Genomic DNA, 15,332 nt, shown 5'->3' on the forward strand with positions numbered 1-15,332 from the left:
TTTCTTTTATCTCTTTGCTTTGACAAAGCCTGGGGTAGTTAAGAAGAAAGCCGCTTGGGTTTCTTTCCGAGCTTCCCAGGGAAAAAAGGTTTTCTCCATGTTTGATGAATCTTTTCATGACTTTAAAATTACTTTTTTAAGGTCCGAGCTGTTGAAAGAGCTCGGCCCTTTTTTCTGGATAAAAATGACGAGCCCGCCTTTCCCTTGGAATGGCAAAAGGATGTGAGGGTATCTAGATATACATGAGAAATGCTGGATGAGGCTGAGCAAGCTTTCGTGACAGTTTTGGAAGAAAACTAGGGGCATCTTCCCCATCTCGACACAAAGAAATTTTTAACCAACCCCTTCTCTCCTCCGAACTGAGCTGGGTAGTGGTCAATTTTTTATTCTCCTCTTTTGTCTGCTCCCATATTTTTTGCAAGCTCTTTTCTGATTTGTGACTTGGTTCCTTACTATTGTGTTTTACTTGCAGAGATGATTAAAAATAATGAATCTATGAAGGCCTTCAAAAGGGCAAGAAAGGCTTCTGAAGCCCAAAACGTCTCGGCCAAGGCAGCCGGGGAGGGGTCGTCCCAGGTTCAGTCGAAGTCGGCCGTACCAAGCTCACCGGGGGCGAGAAAGGTAATCCCTACTCCCCGGGTTCGTTTGGTCGATCCTCCACAAGCTTCTGTGGCTACTTCTGGTGCTTCTCCAAACAAAAAACAGAAGACAACTAAGCCTTTTAACCTCGATGCCCCTGATTTTGATGCAGTTGAGTTTGTTGATCAGTAGATTGGTCCTTATGGTACCATCCCTACTGACGACATCTCTCTTCTTCACCATTTAGACTTCATAACTCAGAGCAGCATAAAAATGGCACATATTGGGAGGTGCTATGTACCGTACTGTCCAAGATCTTCTCCTTCATGCTACTAAGGCCTTTATGGAAGAGGCTAAGCGGGAGTTTTATAGAATGAAAGGTTTAAAGGAGGAGCTTCAAGTGAAGGTGGCCAAGCTGGAGAAGGAGTTGGAGGGCGAGAAGGCAAGTTCTGTTGCTTTGGCGGCTTCTGTGAGGTTGGCTGAAGACACGGCATTGAGGCACAAGGATAGCTATGTCACATCCTACCGTGAGGTAATGCGTCTCAGGGAAGAGTTGGAGTCTGCCCGGGTTGACTATGCCGAGCTCCAGGGTCACCTTGTGGGCAGCGTAAATTCTGCTTATGAGAACCTGAAGAAGCAAGTTCGAGTTCTTGCTCCCGAGGTCAACCTGACTCTCTTTATTCTAGACAATGTCGTAAAAGAGGGCAAGATTGTCCCTGACGACCTTGATAACGACGATGTTGAACCTCTGCCTGTGCCGGTTGCCAAAGCCACTGTTGTGCCGACTTCTTTAGCTCCTCCTGCTGGGGTTAGTCATCCCGAGCCCGAGCCTGATTGTCAGATATTAAATTGAGACGACGGGACGGTGGATGATGTGCCCCTCCAGACTCGTCCTTCTTCGCCCCATGTTGATGCAGCTTCTGGGAAACCTCTGGATCCTCTTTAGTTATTCTTGGTATATTTGTGTATGGCCCTGTCTGTGGGCTTTTGAACTATTTATTTTTTGTAAATGGTATTTTGCTGACTGTTGACACTCTCTTGGTTGCTTGTTTAGCAACTTTATTTTGAAAAACAAAGCGGTTTCCAAGCTTTTGGGGCTGATTTTGGTGGCATCTGAAGCTTCCCGTTATCATAGCTAGCAGTTTTTATATCATGTCTGTCTGTACTCATCTTGGCACCTTTCTAGTTTTTTGGGAGTGTTGGAACTTTTCGTTGTCTGACCTCTTTGGGTTGGCTTGGTTCTTTTGCCTGATGTTATTTCCATCAATTCATTTTGTTTGGACTTTGTTCAGGTCTTTGTTAGGAATTTTCTTTGTATAACGCTGAGGTTGCCGATTTCGTTATGTCGGTTTTGTCCGAGCTGTTGTTGATAATCCTCTTTTTTTGGACCCCTTTTTAGGTCTCTTTCCAAGATTATTTTTGTAGCTTTATGTTTTGGACCGATCTCTTCGCGTCGGGTCCTTCTAAGTTATTTTGTAATCCTCTTTCTTGGACCTTGTTCAAGTCTCTTTCAGGGATTACTTTTATAACTTTTATGTTTTGGGCCGACTTCGTCATGTCGGGCCCTTCTAAGTTATTTTTGTAATCCTCTTTCTTGGACCTTGTTCAGGTCTCTTTCAGAGATTACTTTTATAACTTTTATGTTTTGGGTCGGCTTCGTCATGTCGAGCCCTTCTAAGTTATTTTTGTAATCCTCTTTCTTGGACCTTGTTCAAGTCTCTTTCAGGGATTACTTTTATAACTTTTATGTTTTGGGCCGACTTCATCATGTCAAGCCCTTCTAAGTTAAAGTAATCCTCTTTTATAGGGTTGGCCAGACCTCTTTTCAGGGTTTACTTATAACTTGGTTTGACTTGGTCCAACTTCTTAACGTCGGCCAGTCTTTAAGTTATTATTTAGCAATCTATTAAGACCTCGTCAGGTCTTTTCTCCGGATCACTTTTGATAACTTCTTGCATTATTCTATTTTCATCTTTACCGATTTGTAGAAGGTGAGTTCAATCCTTGTTTAGTCGACCTTGAGATGAATTTGGTTTTCATCTCTGCTGGTCTTTATCGTGATCGTGCAGTGAATTTTATTTTCACTTTCTACCGATCTGTTGCTTTATAATCATGCGATGAATGTTTCAGATTTAATGCGTCTTGAAAACTTATAGAACATCTAACATATTTTATTTAAAAGAAAATGCAAATATGTACATGTAGAGTTTTTATCCTTTTAAGTCGGATAATTTGTGGATCTCAACTTGGTTCCTCGTTATAAAACCTTTTCAGGAAAAAGAATACACTTTATGCTGAGATCCCTTACCATTCCTAGCTATAGTACCTTCTTAGGTTGCAGGCGTGCCATGACCTGGGAAGCTCTCACCCCTCGAGTTCGGACAGTCTGTAGTAGCCCTTCCCAAGTACTTCTATGACTCGGTAAGGTCCTTTCCAATTTGCTGCCAGCTTTCCTTCTCCGGGTCGAGTTGTTTCGATATCATTTCGTATAAGAGCATTCTCAGCGAAACCTCTTGGCACTACCTTTTGATTATATCTGGAAGCCATTCGACGATTTAGTGCTTCTTCCCTTATTCGAACTCTTTCTTGGATTTTAGGAAGTAGGTCGAGCTCTTCCCTTTGAAGTTGGAAGTTGGCTTCTTCATTGTAGTGGACCACTCTAGGCGATCCTTCCTTGATCTCTACTGGGATCATTGCCTCCGTTCCGTATGCTAATCAGAAAGGTGATTCATTTGTGGTGGAATGTGGCGTTGTTCGATATGCTCATAGGACTTGTGGGAGTTCTTTGGCCCAAGCTCCCTTTACGTCTTGTAATCTCCGTTTTAGCCTACCCAATATGACTTTGTTGGCAGCTTCGGCTTGTCCATTGGCTTGGGGATGTTCGACGGAAGTGAACTGGTGCTTTATGTTCAAGTCGGCTACTAATTTTCTGAAGCCTGCATCTGTGAATTGGGTGCCATTGTCTGTGGTAATGGAGTATGGAACCCCGAACCTTGTGACAATGTTCCTATATAGGAATTTTCGACTTCTTTGAGCAGTGGCGTTAGCTAGGGGTTCTGCCTCGATCCACTTTGTGAAATAGTCTACCCCTACTATGAGGAATTTAACTTGTCCCGATCCCTGAGGAAAGGGTCCGAGAAGGTCGAGTCCCCATTTTGCAAATGGCCAAGGTGAGGTTACGCTGATGAGCTCCTCGGGCGGGGCGATGTGAAAGTTGGCATGTTTTTTACATGGTGGACAAGTCTTTACGAACTCTGTGGCCTCCTTTTGTAGAGTTGGCTAATAAAATCCTTCCCGAAGTACTTTTTTGGTGAGCGCTTGTGTTCCGAGATGATTGCCACAGATGCCACCGTGTATTTCTTCTAGAACTTCTCTCGTGTTGGAAGTCGGTACACATTTTAACAATGGTATTGAAATTCCTCTTTTGTATAGAGTATTATTTATAATAGTGTAGTATTGTGCCTCCCGTTTTAACCTTTTTGCCTCCTTCTCGTCTGTAGGAAGTGTTTTTGTTTTGAGGTAGTTAATTATAGGAGTTATCCATCCTTGATCTAGACCTGTTATGGCTAGGACTTTTTCCTCTTTTGAGATTGACGGGTTCTGTATTATTTCCTAGATGAGGCTTCTATTGTTGCCTCCTGGTTTGGTGCTGGCTAGTTTTGAGAGTGCGTCAGCTCGGGCATTTTATTCGCGGGGTATGTGGTGGATCTCATATTCCCGGAGTTGTCCGAGCTATTCCCTGGTTTTACCCAAGTACTTTTTCATAGTGGGATCCTTGGCTTGGTAGCTCCCCGTTATTTGTGAAGTGATCATCTGTGAGTCGCTAAAGATAATGAGTCTTTGAGCTCTGACCTCTTTAGCCAGCTTTAAACCAGCTAGTAGTGCCTCATATTCCGCCTGGTTGTTTGAGGAAGGGAACCCGAATTTGAGAGAGAGTTCAATTTGGGTTCCTTGATTACTTTCAATTATCACACCTGCGCCGCTTTCAGTCTTATTCGAGAAACTGTCCACGTAGAGATTCCATTCCGTGGGGGTTTCCCGGGTGTCTGTAAATTCTGCAATGAAGTCGGCTAAGTATTGTGATTTGATGGCTGTCCAAGCTTCGTATTGAAGGTCGAACTCGGACAACTCGACTGCCCATTGTAAGATTCTGCCCGCTAGATCTGTTTTCTGCAATATCCCTTTTATGGGCTGGTTGGTTCGAACCTTAATGGTATGAGCTTGGAAGTACGGGTGAAGTCGTCGAGATGTTAGTATGAGAGCATAGGCAATTTTTCTATTTTTTGGTAGTTTAGCTCGGATCCTTGTAATGATTTACTGATGAAGTATATGGGTTGTTGCCCACTGTCGTCTTCTCGACCTAGTGTTGAGGCTAGTGCTGAGGCTACTGCCTGACTCCCTACCGCGAGGTATAATATGAGTGATTCTCCTTCTCGTGGCCGAGATAGGATAGGTGGCTGCCCTAGGAATCTTTTGAAATCTTGGAAGGCTTGTTCGCACTCCATTGTCCATTCGAACCTCTTTCCTTTCCTTAGAGTAGCATAGAAGGGAAGAGATCTTATTGCTGATCCCGCTAAGAATCTAGACAGGGCTGCCAATCTCCCGTTGAGTTGTTGTACCTCTTTGACACAAGTTGGGCTCTTCATGTTAAGTATGGGCTAGCATTTATCCGGATTTGCATCAATTCCTCTTTGTGTGAGCATAAAACCTAAGAACTTGCCGGCTTCTACTGTAAAGGTGCATTTTGCAGGATTGAGTCGCATGTCATGCTTCCTTATAGTGTCGAACACTTGGACTTGGTTGGACAATAATGTCTCTTCACTTTGTGTCTTTATCAACATGTCGTCCACATAGACTTCCATGACTTTTCCGATATGATCTGAGAAAACTTTATTCATTAGCCTTTAATAAGTAGCTCCCGCATTTTTGAGACCAAAGGGCATCACAATGTAGCAGTAGTTTGCTTTTGGTGTTAAAACGAGGTTTTTTCTAGATCGGGTGGGTACATTGGGATTTGATTGTATCCGGAATATGCATCCATAAACGAGAGGTATTTATATCCGGAGGAGGCATCTACCAGAGCGTCGATACTTGGGAGTGGATAAGGGTCTTTTGGGCAGGCTTTGTTGAGATCAGTATAGTCGGTGCACATTCGCCACTTCCCGTTTGATTTTTTCACCAAGACGACATTAGCTAGCCATAGTGGGTACTTGACTTCTCTTATGAATCCTGCCTCCAGTAGAGCTTGTACCTACTCTTCCACAGCTTGGGATCGTTCGGGTCCGAGTTTTCTATGCCTCTGTTGTACTGGCCCAGATCCAGGGTAGACTGCTAGCTTATGACACATTAACTCGGGGTCTATGCCTGGCATGTCTGCAGCCTTCCACGCAAAGAGGTCGGCGTTTTCTCGTAAGAACTATAAGAGTGATTCTTTTATGTCTCCTTTTAGAATCGTGCCAATATTGGTTGTTTTGTCCGGGACGTCTCCGATCTGGACTTTCTCTACTTCGCCTTCAGGTTGTGGACGGAGTTCTTCTCGCCTCTGAACTCCACCAAGCTCAATTGTGTGGAATTCTTCTCCTTTGATTTTGAGGTTTAGACTTTCGTTATAACAGCGGCATTCCATCTTCTGATCTGCTTTTATCGTAGCTATCCCTTCTGCAGTTGGGAATTTCATGCATAGATGTGGAGTTGAGACTATTGCGCGAGTTGATTTAATGTTGTCCGACCTATTAGGGCATTGTAGGCTGAACTCACATCGACCACGATGTAGTCTATTTTGAGTGTTCTGGATTGGTTTCCTTTTCCGAAGGTTGTGTGTAGTGGGACATATCCCAGTGGTTGCACTGGAGTGTCTCCCATTCTGAACAGGCTGTTTGGATATGCTCTAAGTTCTTTATCTTCCAGGCCGAGCTTGTCGAAGGCAGTTTTGAATAAGATGTCGGCGGAGCTCCCTTGGTCTATCAGTGTGCGGTGGAGATTTGCATTTGCCAGTATAATGGTGATAACCATGGGACCGTCGTGTCTTGAGATGATACCGGATGCATCTTCTTTGGTAAACATAATTGTAGGGATGTCGGGTGCTTCTTCCTTTCCTTCGACGTGATATACTTCTTTGAGATATCTTTTACGAGATGATTTGGAGATTCCTCCTCCTGCAAACCCTCCGTGTATCATATGCACATGTCTTTCTGGTGTACGAGGTGATCGCTCGGTTCGTCCAACCTCCTCGTCCCTTCTCCTTTTTCTTTGCTCATCGTCCCAGGTGGCCAGATACCGATCTAGTTTTCCTTCTCTCACTAATTTTTCTATGACATTTTTTAATTCAAAGCATTCGTTGGTGGAGTGCCCACGGACTCGATGGTATTCACAATATTCATTCCGGTTTCCTCTTCCCCTTTTGCCTTTGAGTGGTCGAGCTGGGGGTATTTTTTCTGTGTGGCAGACTTCTTTGTAAACATCCACAAGGGACACCTGAAGAGGGGTGTAATTATGATATTTTTTAATTTTTCCCCTTGTCGATCTTCCTTCTTTTTGGACTCTTTATCTTTTTCTCGGTAGGTGAATCCAGATTTTGAGGTTTCTCCTAGTCGAGAATTTTCTTCCATGTTGATATATTTCTCCGCTCGTTCTTGCACTTCATCCAGAGATGTGGGATACTTCTTTGATATAGATTGGCTAAAAGGTCCCTCTCGTAGGCCATTAATGAGGCCCATGATGGCAGCCTCTGTCGGTAGGCTTTGTATGTCTAGGCATGTTTTGTTGAATATTTCCATGTAGTTACGAAGACTTTCCCGATCTCCTTGCTTGATTCCTAATAGACTGGGGGTGTGCTTAGCCTTATCTTTTTGGATGGAGAATCTGGCCAGGAACTTTTTGGCTAAGTCGTCAAAGCTTGAGATGGACTTCGGAGGTAGGTTGTCGAACCATCTAATTGCTGTCTTTGTGATAGTTGTTGGGAAAGCTTTGCAGCGAACTGCATCTGAGGCGTCAGTGAGGTACATTCTACTTCTGAAATTGCTGAGGTAATGGTTGAAATCTGTAGTGCCATCGTACAAAGCCATATTTAGAAGTTTGAAGTCTTTAGGGATTTTGGTCCTCATGATCTCCCTAGTGAATGGATCTTGATCCTTGCGAGAGTTGTCCTCAGGAGTGGATCGAGTAGCTTTGGCTTTGAGATCAGTTTCAAGTTTTAGAAGTTTGTCTTCTAATTCTCAGTGTCACCTTACCTCCTTTGGTAGATCTTTCCCAACTTCTCGTTGATGCTGGTTTTCTTTTTCAAGTTGCTTTAAATAATCTTGAAGCACTTCTATCACTCCCGGATTTGATGAGTTTTTGTCCCCGTTAGATTCCGAGGTATCTTTCAGTGTATTGCCCGCATTTTTGTGCGGTGTTCTATCCTCTAGATCTGAATCGTGGTCGTTGTTATGGTCGTTCGCCATGGTGATGGGATGACTTCCAAGTTCCCCGGCAACGGCGCCAATGTTCCGAGGGTTACCTGAAACTGTAGGTCGATCTCGGACGAGATCTTCTATACTGGTCGGAGATGACGTGTCTGGCTGGTGAGTGGCGGCCAGAGCTGTTGTATACGACTTGTGGACTGGCTATGCTGCTGATCCTTCGTCACCGGAGGGTGGGGGTACCTACACGGGACTCTGATGCTTAAGTTAGCAAGGGTATTAAGCAGGTTTTTAGTAGAATCTGAGTATGACTTATACCTGGGTGCTCCAGTGTATTTAAAATAGCGTGGGCTGACCTTTTTAGATAAGATAAGTTAGTTATCTTTATCTTATCTTATCTTATCTTTGGGTGAGGTCAGCTTATTTTCAAGGGAACCGCCTTTATCTCTATAGGCTTGGACTGCCTTTGGATTTGGGTCGTGTTCCTCTATTTGGGCTCTTTACTGGGCTTTCCTGGCAGTTTGGCCGAGTTCTTTGAGAAGAAGTCGGATAGTCGGATCTGTTGAGGTCGGTCGCTTTGTCGCTAAACATCCTGGGTCGGGTAGCTCGACCCAGGATATAAACAGTAACCTTTGCTTTCCCTCTATCAGACATCCTGAAAATAGATATGACAGGATATAAACAATTAAGCCAAGTAGAGGAATAGAAAGCAAGGAAGTGAGCACATACAGAAAATAAGAAGATTGACATGTAATCATGACGTGAGTCACAAAGATGAAGACTTGGAATGCAAGCAAACAAAATGTAGAATTCAATTCAAAATGCAATCCAAGAAATCATGCAACAATAACAGAATGCTTGTTTGTTAAGCCACAATAGTCTTCATGCCTCAAAGAATATAGAAGAGTTAATGTGAAAACTAAGAAAAAAGAATTAGAGAGTTAACAAAGTTAGAAGTTAGAAAACTAGGTTAGAAATCAATGGCATGACAATTATTGGACTTCACCACAAGAAGCTCAAGAGGTATATAAAGAACAAGCATGATCACAATCATGAGTGTGATGCAAGTCATTGATGATGAAATATGAATTTGCATAAAAGCATACATTGGGAAGCAAGGCATCAACAATGCACAAGGTCACTAGGTTCAAATTTAAATGTGAAATGTTTGACACAGAAATTCGACAAATAACTCCTTGAACTGACTTTTTCTAATACGTATTAATGGGGACCCAAACAAAAATGGAAATGCCGACCAAAGTAACCTATGAATGGAACCTGGTGTAAATCGAGTAAATCTCAAACTCAAAGGTGTCAAGGTCAATTCCTAGGGTGCAAGTTTAAGAACAATACAAGAAATTTTGGTAGCATTCCGGCAGTAAATTGGATGTTCCCAGATAGCAATCAGCAGTAAAAACAGAGCATATGAATCCAAAATGCACTAAACAAGCCTATAAGCTAGGATTGCATATACAAGTAGGAGGCACAATTGATATCAGCAAGGCAGCAGTGAAACAAAGCACGTGAAACAGAAATTAGCACAGCAGTAACAAGAATGCACAGAACATCATACCAACATCATTTAGCAAAGCAAATTACATTCATCTGTATCGGATAATCAAGAATGGAGCATTTATCAGGCTTAGAATCCTCTAAGCACAACCTAGCTACCTAACCACATACATTTCTATCTAACCTAACAAACAGAATTGATCAACTAATCTAACTAACATTAACAAACACAATTAATTAAAAAGACAGCAAACAGAGCAGTGGTGAGGCAGGGGAACCTGAAGGGAGAGCAGAGGAGGCAACCGAAAAATGGAAGGGAAGGGAGGAGAAAGTACAGGGCTGCCCAGATGGCGGCGACTCGACGACTTACGGTGGTGCAGAGAGAGTGTCAGAGAGCAGGGTGAGTAGAGAGTAGCACAGAGAAGAAAGGGAAGAAATGCAGTGATGAGAAAGGGAGAAAAAGGAAGAAAAGGTATTGGTAGTGATGACTGGTGGTGGTTGAAAGGAGGTAGATCGGCGGGAATTGAGGCCGTGGCAGAGCTAGGTGACAGGGAAGAGAAAACGAGCGAAGAAGGAAAGAGGGGGCGAGGAAGAGAAGGGAGGGGGAAAAGAAGGGGGGATGGCGGCGGTTAGTCGCCGGAAGAGTAGCCGACAGCGATGGTGGCGATGGGGTCTGCAACTTTGGGAGCGGTGGTTATGAGGGGAATGGAGGATGGGGAGACGAAGAGAGAACTGAACATTGGGTGAGTGTTGGACGCTAATGGCTAGGGTTTCCGCGTCCTTGGGGGTTATGATTTTGAATCCACGCGTACGCGTCCTATACGCGTGCGCGTGGGTGGGTGGAAAGATAATGGACGCGTAAGCGTCATGTACACTTAGGCGTGGATGGAGAGAGTGCGCGTCGACGCGTACGCGTGCTGTATGCGTGCTTATGGAATGAGACTTGCACTAGAAGCACAGTATTTGCACCACATTCGCGCAACTCTCGGGTAAAAGTATGGGTGCTGTGTTAACGCATCTACGCTTATACGTGGATGGAAGCTTGTGCCACACACCCAGTGTTTGCACCATGTTCGCATAACTCTCGGGTCAGATGTATGGATCTTCGCCCACCTATCGATGTGTACGCGTACGCGTGCCTGCCCTCCCCCCCCTTTTTTTTTGAAATACAAAAATAGCTTAAACTCTTCCTAACACTGTCTACAACTCAAAACCAACTAAAATGCCAAATTATGGTTTTTGATAAATGTCAAATGCAAAACAAACATAACTTTCACTTCAAGCAACTAATAACCAAAGCATTAAATTAAGATTATTTGAAGAGGAAAACTACCTACAATGGTAACTCAAATCACTTATTAGCCAAATCTATGAGAGAATGGAAAGAGTTTACCATGGTAGGGTGTCTCCTACCTAGTACTTTGAGTTTAAGTCCCTAAAGTTGGACATTTGGGAGACTCCTCATCAAGGTGGCTTGTGTTTGTACTCATCTTTGAATCTTCAAGGATCCTTGCTCCTCAAATGGTTGACAGAAATTCCAACCATCTTCATCAAGCTTGGGTGAAGTTCTACGCAAGATAGGAGTTCCCAAAGTTGGACTTCAAAGTGCGATCAGGGATCCCATATCTTATTTTCGCACCCGTCCTCAAGTTGATTGCCATAGTTCATCCATCCGGGTGGTTGACACGTAGAATTCTCCTTAGCATACCAGACCTTCTTCTTAGACCCACACAAATTTGCATTCATCCAATCATGGTGCTTACACCTTGAAGCTTCGACCTTAATGAGCCTAATGCCAAACTTCCAACCCCTACACAACTCCCTCTTACCATTAACTCCATAAAGAGCTCTAAGTTGCCCATCCATTTCAATCAAGCCGTATTCAAGTGAGAAAGTGAAGCTTAAGGGTAAGAATTTCACCCACTTGAATGTTGTGTTGGATGGTGACTTAGGAAGGGGCATCTTCAATGGTTCTTCAAGCACTATTCCCTTATGCTCTTCGTTGGTTGTTTCCACCTCTTGACAACTTCTTTCAATTTCTTCTTGCTTGTCAACTTATTCCAAATCCTCATCATCCTTAATCAAATCAAACTTTAGAGGTTGTGTGAAATCTACTTCAATATCAACTTCACATCCAATGGAGGAGTCTTCAACGAGGTCACCAATATCATTTGGCATTGAGTTGTCTTCCATAGCTTCAATTCCATATTCCATGGGAGAGGATTCAATTTTAGATAAAAATTCATTGATGATTGAATCCATCTCTTGATCAACCTCCTCATGTTCTTCAATCTTGATACGCATGGGAGGTTGTTGAGACTCCCATGGTGGTTTCGCATCTCCCAAATCTTCAACCACTTCTTCTTTTTCTTCGACAATCATAGGTTTCTCCAATTGTTCCAATACAAAACCCAGCTCCCCCTTCTCCACTGGATTTTCCAATCTCTTCTGTATGCTTTGCTCTTCTTTTGATCCTTCACATGTGGCTACGGAAGCACCTTGAGTGTTCAAGCATTGGTAGGCAAAAGTATGCACTACCTTGGTCAGGTTAGTTACAAACTCTAGTGTGTTCCTTTACATATCCGCTTGTCCTTGAAGTAGCAAAGTGAGAGAATCATCCATTGGGGCTTGGGGTGGATAAGAGGGTTCATCACCTTGGAGAAAGGGTTCTTAGTAGGAAGGTGGTTCTTCTTGGTAAGGATATGGAGATGGTGTGTGTCAAGGTGGTTGTCGGTAGTAATCATGATGGGATTGTGGTAGTTCTAAAGGTTCTTGCTCATAATGGTCATAAGGATGATGTAGGAGTGATTGGTTATATGATGGATAAGGGTCATATGAAGGTGTTTGGTAAAGAAAATCTTGTGAGTATGGTTGAGGTTCATGTTGAGGATAAGATTCATAGGCATATGATGGAGGTAATTGATTGTCACAAAAAGAGTCACCATAGCCATTGAATTGACATGTATTAGGATGGGAATTATACATATACGTAACTGGAGGTTGTTGCCAAGAAGAGTGATCAATTCCTTGAGGCTATGGTGCACGAAATCACAATCACACTGTTGCAATTCCGCACAACTAACCAACAAGTGCACTGGGTCGTCCAAGTAATACCTTACGTGAGTAAGGGTCGATCCCACGGAGATTGTCGGCTTGAAGCAAGCTATGGTTATCTTGTAACTCTTAGTCAGGATATCAATAATTCTCAGATTTAATTGTAAAAAGTAAAAGAACATGAAATAAATACTTGTTATGCAGTAATGAAGAATAGGTTGAGGTTTTGGAGATGCTTTGTCTTTTGAATCTCTGCTTTCCTACTATCTTCTTCTTCATGCACGCAAAGCCCCTTCCATGGCAAGCTCTATGTTGGGCATCATCGTTGTCAATGGCTACTTTCCATCCTCTCAGTGAAAATGTTCCAAATGCGCTGTCACCGCACGGCTAATCATCTGTCGGTTCTCGATCATGTCGGAAATTTTCAAAATTCTTAGTTATTTTCGAAAATTCCAAAAATATTTTTCAAAAATCTTTTTCTTATTTTATATTTTCGAAAATAACATAATCAATTAATGTTTTGATTCAAAAATTTGAAGTTTGTTACTTGCTTGTTAAGAAAGATTCAAACTTTAAGTTCTAGAATCATATCTTGTGATTTCTTATGAATCAAGTCATTAATTGTGATTTTAAAAATCAAATCTTTTTCAAAACTAATTTCTATCATATCTTTTCAAAAATATCTTCTCATCTTATCTTTTTCAAATATCTTTTCAAAATATCTTTCCTAACCTCCTAACTACTTATCTTCTCAAAATTGGTTTTCAAAATTTGTTTCAACTAACTAACTAACTTTTTGTTTATTTCTTAACTTTTTCAAAACCACCTAACTAATTCTCCCTTTCTAATTTTCGAAAATACCTCCCCCTTTTTCAAAAATTTCTTTTTTATTTACTAATTATTTTTATTTTTATTTTTATTTAAAAAAAAAATTTTCGAAAAAAATACTAACAATTTTCAAAAAACCAATTTTCAAAAATCACTAACCCTTTTTCAAAATAATTTTCGAAAATTATTCCTCCCCCATCTCATTCTATTTATTCATTCATATCCTAACATCTCATCTCACATCTCTTCCATTCGTACAGTTGCATTTCTTCTTTTACATCGCGTGCTTTGTCTCCCCCTCTTTTCTTCCACTCACAAAGGGATCCCTATACTGTGGTATAAAGGATCTCTATTATTATTATTATTTTTCTGTCCATTCTTCCTTGTCATATGAGCAGGAGCAAGGATAAGAGCATTCTTGTGGAAGCAGATCCAGAACCTGAAAGGACTCTGAAGAGAAAATTAAGAGAAGCTAAAATACAACAATCTAGAGATAACCTTTCAGAAATTTTCGAACAGGCAGAGGAGATGGCAGCCGAAAATAATAATAATGTAAGGAAGATGCTTGGTGACTTTACTGCACCTAATTCCAATTTACATGGAAGAAGCATCTCCATTCCTGCCATTGGAGCAAACAACTTTGAGCTGAAACCTCAATTAGTTTCTCTGATGCAGCAGAACTGCAAGTTTCATGGACTTCCATCTGAAGATCCTTTTCAGTTCTTAACTGAATTCTTGCAGATATGTGATACTGTAAAGACTAATGGAGTAGATCCTGAAGTCTACAGGCTCATGCTTTTCCCTTTTGCTGTAAGAGACAGAGCTAGATTATGGTTGGATTCTCAACCCAAAGACAGCCTGAACTCTTGGGATAAGCTGGTCACGGCTTTCTTAGCCAAGTACTTTCCTCCTCAAAAGCTGAGCAAGCTTAGAGCTGATGTTCAAACCTTCAGACAGAAAGAAGGTGAATCTCTCTATGAAGCTTGGGAAAGATACAAACAGTTGACCAAAAAGTGTCCTTCTGACATGCTTTCAGAATGGACCATCCTGGATATATTCTATGATGGTTTATCTGAGCTATCAAAGATGTCACTGGACACTTCTGCAGGTGGATCCATTCACCTAAAGAAAATGCCTGCAGAAGCTCAAGAACTCATTGACATGGTTGCTAATAACCAGTTCATGTACACTTCTGAAAGAAATCCTGTGAATAATGGGACGCCTATGAAGAAGGGAGTTCTTGAGGTTGATACTCTGAATGCCATATTGGCTCAGAATAAAATATTGACTCAGCAAGTCAATATGATCTCTCAGAGTCTGCATGGAATGCAAGCTGCATCCAATAGTACTCAAGAGGCTTCTCCTGAAGAAGAAGCTTATGATCCTGAGAACCCTGCAATAGCAGAGGTAAATTACTTAGGTGAACCTTATGGAAACACCTATAACTCAACATGGAGAAATCATCCAAATTTCTCAAGGAAGGATCAAAAGCCTCAACAAGGCTTTAATAATGGTGGAAGAAACAGGTTTAGCAATAGCAAGCCTTTTCCATCATCAACTCAGCAACAGACAGAGAACTCTGAACAAAATGCTTCTAATTTAGCAAATCTAGTCTCTGATCTATCTAAGGCCACTGTAAGTTTCATGAATGAAACAAGGTCTTCCATTAGAAATTTGGAAGCACAAGTGGGCCAGCTGAGTAAAAGGATCACTGAAATCCCTCCTAGTACTCTCCCAAGCAATACAGAAGAGAATCCAAAAGGAGAGTGCAAGGCCATTGACATAAGTGCCATGGCCGAACCTGTGAGGAGAGGAGAGGACGTGAATCCCAAGGAGGAAGACCTCCTGGGACGTCCAGTGATCAATAAGGAGCTTCCCTTTGGGAAACCAAAGGACTCTGAGGCTCATCTAGAGACCATAGAGATTCCATTGGACCTCCTTATGCCCTTCATGAGCTCT

At 42.2% G+C, this 15,332-nt stretch overlaps 1 non-coding gene across 1 annotated transcript; it reads right to left on the reverse strand.

Annotated features, from left to right (window-relative positions):
- Nucleotides 1-14,297: 14,297 nt before the first annotated feature.
- Nucleotides 14,298-14,405, reverse strand: LOC148577799 (small nucleolar RNA R71). Its single transcript, XR_015904179.1, has one exon. It is a non-coding gene; the product is annotated as a small nucleolar RNA R71 (small nucleolar RNA).
- Between the last annotated feature and the right edge of the window lie 927 nt (nt 14,406-15,332).

Source organism: Arachis ipaensis, chromosome B1 (genome assembly GCF_059453495.1).
Source record: "Arachis ipaensis isolate K30076 ecotype BB chromosome B1, ASM5945349v1, whole genome shotgun sequence".
Classification (NCBI taxonomy): Eukaryota; Viridiplantae; Streptophyta; class Magnoliopsida; order Fabales; family Fabaceae; genus Arachis; species Arachis ipaensis.